General features: G+C 40.5%; 1 long non-coding RNA gene across 1 annotated transcript; it reads left to right on the plus strand.

Annotated features, from left to right (window-relative positions):
• Positions 1-5945: 5945 nt before the first annotated feature.
• On the plus strand, positions 5946-11310 carry LOC112488100 (uncharacterized). Its single transcript, XR_003051840.1, has 3 exons — positions 5946-6082; positions 8554-8649; positions 10306-11310. It is a non-coding gene; the product is annotated as an uncharacterized LOC112488100 (long non-coding RNA).
• Positions 11311-12975: the final 1665 nt, after the last annotated feature.

Genomic DNA, 12975 nt, shown 5'->3' on the forward strand with positions numbered 1-12975 from the left:
TGAATGTAAGATACTGTATATCCAAACATCCATAAATAATGAACTTCTCCGTTTTTTCGATTTCTGTAGAACTATTTTATCTGTTGCACTTCATTATATTGGGGACTTACACTATATTACCAAAAGTATTGGCTCACCTGCCTTGACTCCTACTATGAACTGAAGTGCCATCCCATTCCTAACCCAGAGTTCAATATGATGTCGGTCCACCTTTTGCAGCTATTACAGCTTCAACTCTTCTGGGAAGACTGTCCACAAGGTTGAGGAGAGTGTTTATAGGAATGTTTGACCATTCTTCCAAAAGCGCATTGGTGAGGTCACACACTGATGTTGGTCCAGATTTGTCCCCCAGGCCTGAGTTTGCCACGTGTTCTACATTTTAGCTTGTTAGCTAACGCTGATCTATCTCTGGACAAAATCTCCTTATTGGCTATCTTTTAGCTATTTATTAACATAAGGTTGACTTAGCGTAATGATTGATGTTAACTGATGGTTATGATATTTGTCTTGGATTAACATTAAATATTTTCAAGCTAGCTATTATCAAACCACTCTTGTCAATTTTGTCGCTTCAAATTGGTTAAAAGTGTTAAAAGCTTTTTTAGTTGATTTGATCCATCTTGGCAATCTTAGCATTCATTTTGGTTATTTTTTTATTTACAAGTTTTGATGTGTTTTGAAATATTTTGTCGGATTTTTTTTTTTTTGTCTTGATCCAATACTGGTTTACATATATTTAGTTCTTTCAATGGTAAACATCATCATTCTTTTATCATCCTTGTCTCTGAGTTTGTTCTGATGTTTTCAAACTCAGTGAACAAAGCAGCGCTCCTTCACTTCGCCTCGTTCTCCACCACCCCCTTCTACTCCTCTTCCTCCTCCTTCCTCCATTCATGTCCTTCCTGTTAAACCCTGGTCAATGACATCACCACAGTCTTGGCTCCAGCCTCAGCTCCAGTCTTTGTTCTGTCTCTGACTATCTCGCCTCATTAGAATTCCTCTTTATTTAAAAGTTATTTTCCCTTTTCTGGACTCACGTTTTTCTCACTTTTACCTTTACGTAATTTATGGCTAGTAAATGTACTTTTCTATGGCTAGATTTGCTAACTGGCTACCTTTCAGGATTTTCATCTAACTTCATACACATTTGTAGTTGACTAATCTATATTCCACATTCTGTCATCTTCTAACCTGTTTCATTGCCATTATCCCTGTATCTGTGACGTTATCTTAACTTTGTGCTAACATTTAAGCTAACGTTAACTTGTACAACACCTGCACACAAGTTTAATATTTGTTTTCTGTTGCTCTCATTTAGAAAATAATAAAATCAGAAATCAGTGCCTTTTGATTTTAATTGAAAAAAATTACAACCTAAAATTTATTTGCCTTCCTGCCCCACCTGCCCCTGCTGGTCATTATGGAGTTAACAGTTAAACATACTCTAGGTGACATATTATAGAGATCAACTCTCACAGATCATTAAAAACACTGTAAAGGTTGGACAACTTGGTCCAAATTTGGACAGTACTGTTTCAGTCCTGGAGCTGAGAACCCTTAAACCTTCCAACAGACATACATTACACAGATGTTCTGGAAAGAAGAACTTTTTTTTTTTTGACAGTGTATTTTACTGCCTTATATTGTTTCAGCTGTAGATTTTTAACACGTATCAAAGTCAAGGCTCGGGGGCCAAAGACTTTATTCTGTTTGTACCAGAGTCTGTGAATGACATATTGTTTAAAAATATTGCCAGGTTATCTTTAAATAAAAGGAACTAAAGGGATATGATTGGATTTTCTTTGAATATAGTCAATTAGTAAGAATTAAGTTCATTTTGTCCCAAGGTGGCCCTGTACCAAATGAACTATGAACTGGTACTGGTCCACAAACCAGGGGTTGGGGACGCCTGATCTAAACAGTCTTCCATTTACAACCGGCCCTTCAATGTGAACTGTATTGCTGATGTGGCCCCCTGGGTGAAAATGAGTTTGACACCAGGTGAACTGTAAGGACTTCTGGACAAAACAATGAATCCAACGTTGAATGAAAAATATAAAACTGTTGTGTTTTAATGCAAGATGAATAAATGGCTGCAATTGTTTGAGGCTGTTTATAAACTCTCATTCAGTGTCTCTTCATGTTCCTCTCCAGTTCTGCCGCTGCTTCAGAACTGGACACACTCATAATTGGTCCAATTATAGTGTCCGATCAATCTATTCCCCTATCAAGAATGCCACCATGTGGCCTTAACTGTACTACCTGAAATCAAATACTTTCGTCGGGGAAGAGGGAGTGGCTCAATGTCCAGAGGTGGACAACTGTTTCCTTATGACGTCTTGTTCATATCTGAGGAGTCTGTTACTGCGAGATGAAAACCTCAGCCAGTCTGTCCATGGTTGGACATCCTTGTCCCACGCTTGTCCTCGGAAAGGCTAAGACAATGATCTACAACCATCTTGTTTTCTTCTTTGTCGTTTCCCGGATGAACACAAGAGCAGAGAAAACACAGACGCAGATGGGCTGGACTTTCTCACACAGGGTGTCCGCTTGAGTGTCGCTCAAACAATAAAATAATACTCACAAAACCCCAGTAACAGTGGTGAGAGTCGGCTGAAGCTGCTGCTGCTGCTGCTGTTCAGTAGTCACATTTTCTGCCCTTGTGAACCACAGTCTGACCTCCTTTACCTTCTTCTACTTCACCTCTTCCTTCGGGGACCCTTTTTTGCGCATTGACATTTTTTTTGAAGCCCACAGAGTGAGAGAGTATTTGTTAGATTTAGTTTTGAGTTCGTTTTATAATAAAGGCTGGAGAGGCTCCACTCCCCCGACCACAGATGTCGCAGAGAGGGAAACAGCCAATCATTACCAATGACAAATGGAACTATGAGTTGATTTCTTGAATGTATTTTGGATATTTGTTGGGTCCATGCTGCCACTGTCCTGTGGCCATCAATTGATAACCAACCAGCCATGCTTTATCTCCTTCCGCCACACATTTTCAACTGTTTGTTTTTTTATTTTATTAAACTGACATGTCATCAGTGCTAACATCTCAGCACAGTATATGAATAGAAGAATTTAAAGGACGGTTTTAAAAGAAAGTTCAAAAACAAAAAGTGCAATGTAGCCAGAAGTAGTGGTAGAAAAACAGAAAGACACAAAAGACAAAACAATTCCTTTAGAAGTCCATCCATCCATCCATCCATACATTTTCATCCGCTTATCCGTTACCGGGTCGCGGGGGCAGCAGTCTCCATGACCACCACCCAAATCACATTGCACCGTACCAACCCGACCTAAACCTTCCTGCAGGTGGTGAGTCCACTGGAAGGTACCAACCGCCCTAACCGGGATTCAAACTTGCCCAGGAGTTGAACCCTGGGGTTCCACACCAATGACAGAGACATTGCCTCTGGGCCAAAGCCAAACCACTCCTTTAGAAGTCGATTTAAAAAACGAAAATAGAACAAAATAAACCTACTAATTTTCAAGACAAAAAACTTTCAAATCAGTTTTTCTTGTCCCAGAATCAGAGCATAAGTAAAAGTTGCCACAAGCCTTGCAGTGCAGGACCACGCATAGACACACGCAAACACACACAAACACAAAGGCATATTATAAGCCACCAGGTCGCCTCGACCCAAAGGACAAACCCTGTGTTGTCCTTTGGGTCGAGGCGACCACAGAAACAATCAAGGAAAACTCAAATGATCAGTGATTTTCTCCTTCGTTTTTCTTAAACCTAAGTTTCTCAGATTTTTTGCTCCTTAAAGGTTGGAAGTCTCAGCAGCCTGAAGGAGTAAAAAAAAAAAAAAATCAAAAGAAATCGAAAAAGTGTGGCTCCTGCAGTGATGAGGTGAAAACTCCTCCTCCTCAACCCTCTACCCACTTCCAATGACCATCACTTCTGTCCATTAAGAACTGACAAAAATGTCAGGTTTGGAGTGGAGCCATGGTTAAGGAGCAGCAGCTGCGTTCACCAGGGTCGGCATCGACACCGGGCCGCGCTCTTTGATAGCGTGTCTGCGGCTAATTGTGCAAAGGCTCATTATGTGCGATAAAGTAGAACATAAATCACTGGGAGTGGCCTGACCCGAGCCTGGCCTCTGGACGCTTGGCACAGGGAAACTCTCTGGGGCCCCAGCTCTGAGCGGCTCAGATCTCATTACGTGGTGGTCTCGACACAGAGCCAATGGCATCTTTGATGCTGCTGCAGGAAGAGCAGGAGACGACGGCGCTTGTAGAGGTTCTGTGTGGCCCGGTGAACTGAACCTGAAACTGACAGCCAGCCAGTCAGTCGTCGTCGCCTACCAAACCGCCCTGCTCTGTAGACCTGGGCCTGTTCTTCAGAACAGAGAGCAGATGTGAAAACACTGTTTTACTTGAGAGCTGATTCCTTCCTTCTCTCCTGGTTCAGAAACACACAGAGACGGGAGACCAAATGAAATGATATTGCCTTGATGTTGCCTGATCTGTGTTAGTAGTGTCTTTCTCGCGCTGTGTGTGTGTGTGTATTTAATGTAGGTGAACTTTTCTGAGTCTTTTTATATTTGATTTCCTTTTGAGGACATTCCATTCCAAAGTAGAGACTAAAACAGTAAAATAATAAACATTAGCTCGGGCTTAGTCAATCTAGGATTACTTACGTTTGGCTGATCATAGGTTTGACTCAAAAGACACAAAAGCAAAAACATTTGAAATCAGGAAAAAAAATAGCTAAAGGTTAGCTGAAATGCAGCCAAGATACCTAAATACAGATGATACAGATTGGAATTTCTACTAACTCAACAATTGACTCAGAGAAAACTAACGATAATTCAAATATGTCATAGCTAATAGATATAGCAATGTGTCAAAATAGGTTAAAAATAAAAAACGAGAAAAATGATAGCACAGAAATGGCTTAAGTGCAGCTAAATAACACACACACAAAAAAAAACGTTTGACTAATATTCGTATAAGTCGATACCAAATAACACACACACAAAAAAACAAAAAACATTTGACTAATATTCGTATAAGTCGATACAAACATTTTGTAATTGATCACTGCAACATGTGAGTCCTTCCTTGACACACACACGCCGACACAGATGACCATTTAACAGTCTTTATTTAGCTCCCTGCTGCAGCTGAGCGCTAACCTCTATTTTAAACACAATCTGTGCTTTATTGAGCCCATATTGGGGAAATTCTTGTGTTAACAGCAGATCTGTTGCCCCCTACAGGCCGCTACAGCAGGGCAGAACAGCCATGCTTGTTGGACGTAGTTATTGAAAAACAGCTGAAGTAAAAGTAAAGACAACTCAAGGTCAATTAAACCTTTTGGCCTTCATTCTCAGTGTGTCGGTGTTAACTGAGAAGTACTGGGAATACACAGGAAGTGGACAATCCTCTTCCTGGATGACTTTCTCAAACCATCCGACGTTTGACCGTCTCCAGCCTCTGCTCCGTCTCTTCCTCCTGAGAATCAGTACAGCGGTGCTCTGATGCTTGCTGTTTTTCTAACACGGCTCTAATTTTCTGCTTGACGCAGTTGAAGCCAAAACAAACCTTTGCTTCACTCTGACTCCCTCTGCTCCGCTACCACAGTTTGGATGACCGACGGGAAAGTCGTCTCACGGCTGCAGTACCACAGCCGCCGTCAGAGTGCGAAAGTCAGAGCTGGCTGTAAACATTTCTGCACACGTCTATTTCCATCTCGGCTCCTTCTCTACTAACACTGACGTTGGTTTATTTTATCAGTGAGGACTTCACTCTGTATGTGGAGAAGTGACAACAGGAATTTTACCTTCCACCCTTTTTTCTCCTTCAATTCACTTTTCCAAGTATCCGTGACAAGTGTGACATGTATACGAGTTTTCCTTGGGCCCCGTCCCATTTTTCTACTCGAGCCCCTCACCACTTGGACCCCAGTTAGCGGTGGAAATGTAACCGTATATGAAATGGAACACCCTGTTAAGAGCGTACATCACCAGTAGACTGTGACGGCTCTGACGTCAGCAGACGCTGAAGTGATGAAGCTCCGCCTCTGTAGCTTTATCTCTCCGTCTCGTCTTCCTGTTGAGCCGGGATGCAGGTAAGTCACAAATGATCAAGTCTAATACCCAAACTGCTGGACCTCATCATGATCTCTGCAGTTATTTTGTGGTTAGCATAGCAACATGCTAACCACTTTTAGCTTTGTGACACAATCTCTGTACTGTAAGTTTCAGTTTCGTCGTACTGCAACCCAATAGTCAAAAGGTAGATTCGGCAGGAAATTTACAGGAACCAGGCTTCAAAGTTAGCCTAACATTGGCTTTGTTCTGCAGTAATAGCAAAGGACTTGTGCGTTTTCCTGCTGTCCAAAACTGTTGAAAATGTGCGCAGCACCAAGAAGAGGAGAATTGTTTAACAGTCACCAATAACCGTTGCGTCTCCAGTACTTAATACACATTAACAAAAACCACTTGTGGTTTGGCGACGAACTGTTAGTACTCTTTGGATTTTTGTAACATTACCACACAGATTGTTCCTCGCTGTGACACGTGGTTTTTATGGCGTTTGCTCAGCATATGAACCCAGCAGGAACAAACAGCAGACCACCAGAGTCGGGGGATAAACACAATGTTTTGCCTTTAGAACTGAGCAGGTGATTTTTCTGACTCAAACTAACAACATTCTTTACCAGGAAACACTTATCACCTGCCTCAGTTTACATCCCAAACATCACTGCAGCTAATTTGGACAAACACTGAAATGAAAGAATGGAGGTCTGTGGTGAAGAGGGACACTGTCAAGTTTAACTGACAGAAATAATTTTCTAATTCAATTTATGAAATAGTATCACAATATTAACCTAAACTTTAGCTAACTTCACTTCACTTTTTGCTTTTTTTTCTGTGGCTTTATTGTGGCAGAACTGGAAGCAGTAAAAAGTTATTTCATACTAAAATTTGATTTAATCCTAAACTAACATTTAACTGTTACTGGTCTACAACCTAATCATCTTTTAATTTCTTTTTGAGCAGTTTTTGTACACTTTTGTAGCTTTTGTAGTGTTTTTAGTTGTAATTATTTGCAGTTCATGTTTATTATATGTAGTTGTTGTGCATCTAGTTATTTATTTATATATATATATATATTTTTAGCGAGTAAGCATGTATCTTTAAGTCAACTCCATGTTGTGACAAGATTGGCTGAATTGGTCAAATGTAGTAAAACATATATACATATATATATATACATACATATACAGTATATTGTAATTCCCTTGCGAGAGATCAGTCAAACGCCTCCGTACTAGAATTTTTATTGAAAATAACAATTGGCTTCACTTACGCCTTTTCCTTCACTTCTCTCTGCACCTCTCAGTCTCATCCACACACACACTATCTAACCACGCCTCCCCTCTCCCGTAACTACTAACCCCTTCATGACCATGAAAAGAACACTCTAACTATTACAATATATATAATTTATATGTGTTAATTTTAGCATTGATTATTTTCTTTAATTATTAATTTATGAAGTATTGTCATCATAGAGGAAAAATCGCTCTTGGCCTCAAGAAAAGACCATAATTTCCGGACTGTTGAACGCACCTGAATATAAGCCGCACCCATTACATTTAAAAATACAATATAAAAGTACTTTTATAGACCGCACCTCTCTTTAAGGCTGCAGGTGTCTACATTGTAACATGGGATATTTACACAAAAATATATTTCTTTCGACTGGTTGCACGTTAACTCTTTCCTGCTTCGGATCCCTGGCTGTAGTTGGAAGCTTGAGATCTGCTCCAGGGCCGAAGCTAACATCAGCTCCGGGGCTAACTCCCTTCACTTTGTGCTTGTCCACAGCAGAGGTAAACAGAAACAGTGAAGTTGGGGTCTTTATTATCAGCCACACCCAGCACAACAGAACATAAACACAGTTTTAACAGCTCCTGTAGAACCAACTCACACTTCAACATGACAGGCGCTCAAATTGATCTCAACTTTAGCTACCATTCGCTCTCTTGCGTGCTTCCCACGCACATATATGCACACAGCCATTCACAGACAGAAATACGCTACTAGTACATGTCTATGAAGATTCTCAGTCATCCAGGTCATGGTCAGGTTGAAAAAGTTCTAATAGTCAACTGGACGTGAATTTTCTAAAAGAAGACGTTTCACCTCTCATCCAAGAGGCTTCTTCAGTTCTAACTGGTGGTGGGGAGTACAGCAGATATGTACTCTAAGCTAAGCTACTTCAGCTCCACCATGTTGGGTTGGGCCTTGGGGTCAACTGTGAAAGTGTAAACAGTCGTTAAGAGTCTGATGGGTCGTTGTGGTCCCCATCAGAACGGTTTCGGTCACCTGACTGAGGTGAAACTTTTGGGTATTGTTCCTAAAAGTGCTTTGTATGTGGGTGATAGGTTTGTATCTGAGTCCACCTCTGTTGAGTGATGGTTTTTTCCAGGTTGACAAAAATGGCTTCTTTTACCCCTCTCTCAAACCATCTGTCTTTCCTGGCCAAAATGTGTACATTGTTATCCTCAAAGGAGTGTGTTTTGTTTTTGAGGTGTATGTGAACAGCTGAGTCCTGTCCTGAGGAGTTGGCCCTCCTGTGTTGGACCATGCGTCTGTGAGGCGGTTGTATAGTCTCCCCAATGTACAGGTCAGTACACTCCTCACTGCACTGAACGGCATAAACCACATTGTCCAGCTTGTCCAGCGTGTCCATCCATAAATTAGCCGCATCATTGTTTAAGCCGCAGGGTTCAAAGCGTGTGAAAAAAGTAGCGGCTTATAGACGGGAAATAACAGTAACTCTATATTTTTTTTATCAAAGTTGAACGTCCTCTAAATGTAATTTCTAAAGTAAGTTTCTGACATTTACAGGTATTTTAGGTTTAATATTTATGTTTGGAAAATACAACCTACATCCTGGAAAATACAACCTAAATAATAGTAATAAAAACTCCTGCCATCTCTTAGCCTTTCCCCTCTTGCTTCGTTTCAGCTAATTAATATCTCCATGCCTCGAGCTCCCAGCATGCATCACTACACTTCGGGGCAAATTAAACACACGCGTACTTGCAAACAGAAGCGGTACAGACAAACACACATACAGGCGATTCTGTCTGCAGTGGATGTCACACAGAGAGGATGTTTTCATTTTTCACATTTGTGTCAACAGTTGAGACACACACACACACACACACAAACACACTTCCTCCATATTGGCTTGTTTGAAGTCTCTGGGGAAGAAAGTAAAATGGTTTTCCATGACTGGACCATCCGTAAAGGTCCACAGTGGAACACACCAGTTTGTTTGTTTTTTATTATATTTATTATAGACATTTATTATAAACACATTATAGCGCCATAAGTGTGTTTTTATGGCCTATAGTGTCACTAAAATAAAAGTTATCTGGGTGTTATTACTCTAGGAGAAGGTTCTCAGCGTGAAGTTCTTTGACCTTTTTCTGGGATTGTTTTTCCTCTTATGAAGCAGTTATTTAATCAAATATGGGTCCGGCAGTAAGATCCTCATTAGTACAATCCCAGACTCCAGCTGCTGGTCTTTCTGTACAGAGTTCTCCTGTTTTCCCTACTCGGTTCTCCAAGTCCACCCCTCAGTCCAGACATGCGGGTTATTTATCAATTCTGAACCGACAATTACTGTTAATGTAAATGATCATTTGGTAGAAGATCAGTTCTACAGTCTCTTCTCTGGTGCCATACATGTTCTTCACACGTCAAAACAGAAAAGAAAGGAAGGAAGGAAGGAGAGAAGGAAGGAAGGAAGGCTGCAGAGAACTCTCTCTTGACTACGACTAAGCTAATATCGTAAAGCCAAATCTGAAACATGGTTTCATATAATCACTTCTATTGTTGTTGTTCTCTCTACTTTTCTTTCCCATGGTGATTTATAAGTATTCAGAAAAGTAGAACAAATAGCCCAACGCAAGAAATACTGTCAAAATCAGACATCAACAGTTGTGTTGTACAAGCGTGTATATCCCGAGCACGGACTGACGCCTCCACTGAGTCACTTAGTGATCACTGTCTGCCCGTGTCGTGACGTTGGCTTGTTCGGCAACCAAGTTATGGTACGACACCCGGGGCAATTTTTAGTCCAAAATCTTGTTTGTGAACTGAATTGTTCGAAGAGGGAGGTGTTCGACAACCGAGGTTCCACTGTGTATATATTTACTATAAATACTATACTGAATATAAATATAAATTTGCGGCACTTATTTGATTTTCTGCTCAGAAAATACACAGAAAGTTCTCATAATTTTTTTTTTTTTAAACCTCTCTCCAACAGTACATTCCCTTCAGACATTTCTTCATGGACCAGAACTACTGGACAGCTGTATAAAAACAGGAAGAGAACGAAAGAGGCCTCTGGAGAAGGTCCTCCAAAAGTGTCTCTTATTAATCTCCTGAAATGTAATTTGAGGTGGCCGTGAGTAACATTACATGTTGTGGTTTACATCCTCTCTGGTTCTGCTGCTCCCACTCCTGTGGTGTCCTCCAGTGACTCATCGCCTTCGTCTTCATCTCCCATCATTTCCTGCATTTTTTTTTCTAGGCCTGTGCATTAACCACAGAGCAGAAACTGCTCTTTATGGATCGACCCAGGCTTACCAGAGCCATCAATTACAGGGAGCGGGGGGTCTGGGGGGGGGTGTAGATATTTGGCCATAACTCAGTGCAGCGGCCACGCAGGCAGCAGAAGCGACAATGGCAGCAGCAGTAAACTACCCCTGAAGTGTTTATCAGGCTAATAATGATTTAATGGTAAAGAGTGAGCTACTAATTATCACTGGTGAAAGAGATAGACGAAGACAGAGAAAGAGAGAGAGAGAGAGAGACAATGAGAGAGCCTGTCTGTACATGAGTAAATAACTGGGTGCATATGTCGCACATATGGAGGCGCTGAATGCCCCTCCCCCCTCCCCCCATCCCTCTAAGGGCTCTGGATCTGCCCCTGGAAACAACAATGACAGCAAACCACAAGGGTCCCTCCCGGCGTTCTTTATGTCTTCTAATCAGCATTGATCATTATGAGCAGGAAACAAAGAGAAGGAAAGCTAAAGAGAGAAGAAGAACATCTGATGATCAGCCGAGTCTGATGATCAACACAGTTATCATCTAATAATGAGCAGCGCTCGTTTCATTTAGATCGTCAAACGCTGCTCGTCACCACATGATTGTCAACGACAGTCAATTCCGCTGCTGCCTGTATCTCAATCTCACAGACAGCGCTCTGGTGTTACAGGAAACGTTGTTTTTTTTAGAGGATAAGCTAGAAAATGTGTTAATAGTCAACCAAAACATTATATATATATATATATATATATATATATATATATATATACTGTATATATATATACAGTATATATATATATATATATATATATATATACTGTATATATATATATATTTGTAACTTGAGCTGCTCGTATCGTAGAGTTGACCCGTACGTAGACACTTGATTCCGTACCGTACTTTACACGTACACTACGTAACTTACATAAACTTAGAATTAAGTTAACCTAACTTACGTTTTTTTTTTGGTTTTTTTTCGATTTGTATTCTTTCTTTTGCGGGCACCACGCTCATATTTATCGACAATTTCATGCTTTATTTCCGTAGTCATCATGCGTTTCTCCTTACTACCATCCTTACCACTCACTTTCTTAGGACTCATCACTATTATGAAGAATAATGCACAAAATAGAGAGATAATCACTTAGATAACACAAACACAATACGGATGACAAACACATGAAGTGAACAAGTGAGGCGGCGTGGCCTGCTCGGCGTGCTCTGCCACCTAGCGTCGGCATCTGTAGGCATGCTTGTATCTCAAATCTTTACTCGTATTTCAAAGCAAACATTTGCTCGAAGGTTTGCTGCTATTTTGGAATACTCGTATGTCGGGACGCTCGTATCTCGAGGTTCCACTGTATGTATATATGAATACTATATGTATATAGTATAACGTGATCCAGCAGATTTTTTTCAATCTTTTTTTCAATTCATGGAATTCTTTGCTAATGTATTTCCTCTTTTTCTTTCTGTTGGTTTCTTCGGTCTGTTCTGTGTTTGGGACAGATTAGTTCAAACTAAAAACCCCAGGAGCAGGTTACACTCGCTCTGCTCTCAGATGCAAAAAAGCTATTTATTACAGCTTTAAGCTGCTGACAGAGCAGCCTGTGTGTGTGTATGTGTGTGTGCTTGTATGTGTGTGTTTATAAGCTTTTTGAAATGTTACTCTAAATAGAATTAGCTCCCGCCCGCTGAGTGCCCGGATGTCCCAGGTGTTATTGTAAAAATACCATCTGGCTCATTAATTGGACGCTATTCCAGACGATTACTGATACCCCTGGAGTACGGCCGCCCGCACTCTTTCTCTTCTTCCTCTTCTTCCCCAAACACTTGTTGGATTTCACAAATGCGTCCTATTTTTTTCCAGCAGTGAACATCAATTATGAACAGTTCAAGTTGGTGTTTGTGAACACAGTTCCCACCGGAGATGGAGAAGAGTGTAAAACCAACCTCCAAAGGTGAAGACAAATGGAAGTATTTGAGTGTCCAGACACAGTTATATATTTTTTTCTTTTAGCACAAATACATTTTTGTTACCAATCCGTACATTCATGAAACATAAAAGTGACCATCGGAACCCAGGTCCTTAATTTTCCGATGGATCGATGGATCTATCTATCTATCTATCTATCTATCTATCTATCTATCTATCTATCTATCTATCTATCTATCTATCTATCTATCTATCTATCTATCTATCTAAAGGTTAAAGAATATATTTAGATAAACCTAATCAACACAAAACATTTTTAGGTTCCTGATATTGCTCAAAAATCTTTTGCCGTTTTATTGAAGTAATTGGCTAAAGTTGACTAGAACTATTATATTTAAATAAGTACACATAAGTACAAAAAACTGAAGAAAAACTGTTGTAATCGCT

This window comes from Cynoglossus semilaevis, chromosome 14, assembly GCF_000523025.1.
Source record: "Cynoglossus semilaevis isolate Cse_v1.0 chromosome 14, Cse_v1.0, whole genome shotgun sequence".
Lineage (NCBI taxonomy): Eukaryota > Metazoa > Chordata > Actinopteri > Pleuronectiformes > Cynoglossidae > Cynoglossus > Cynoglossus semilaevis.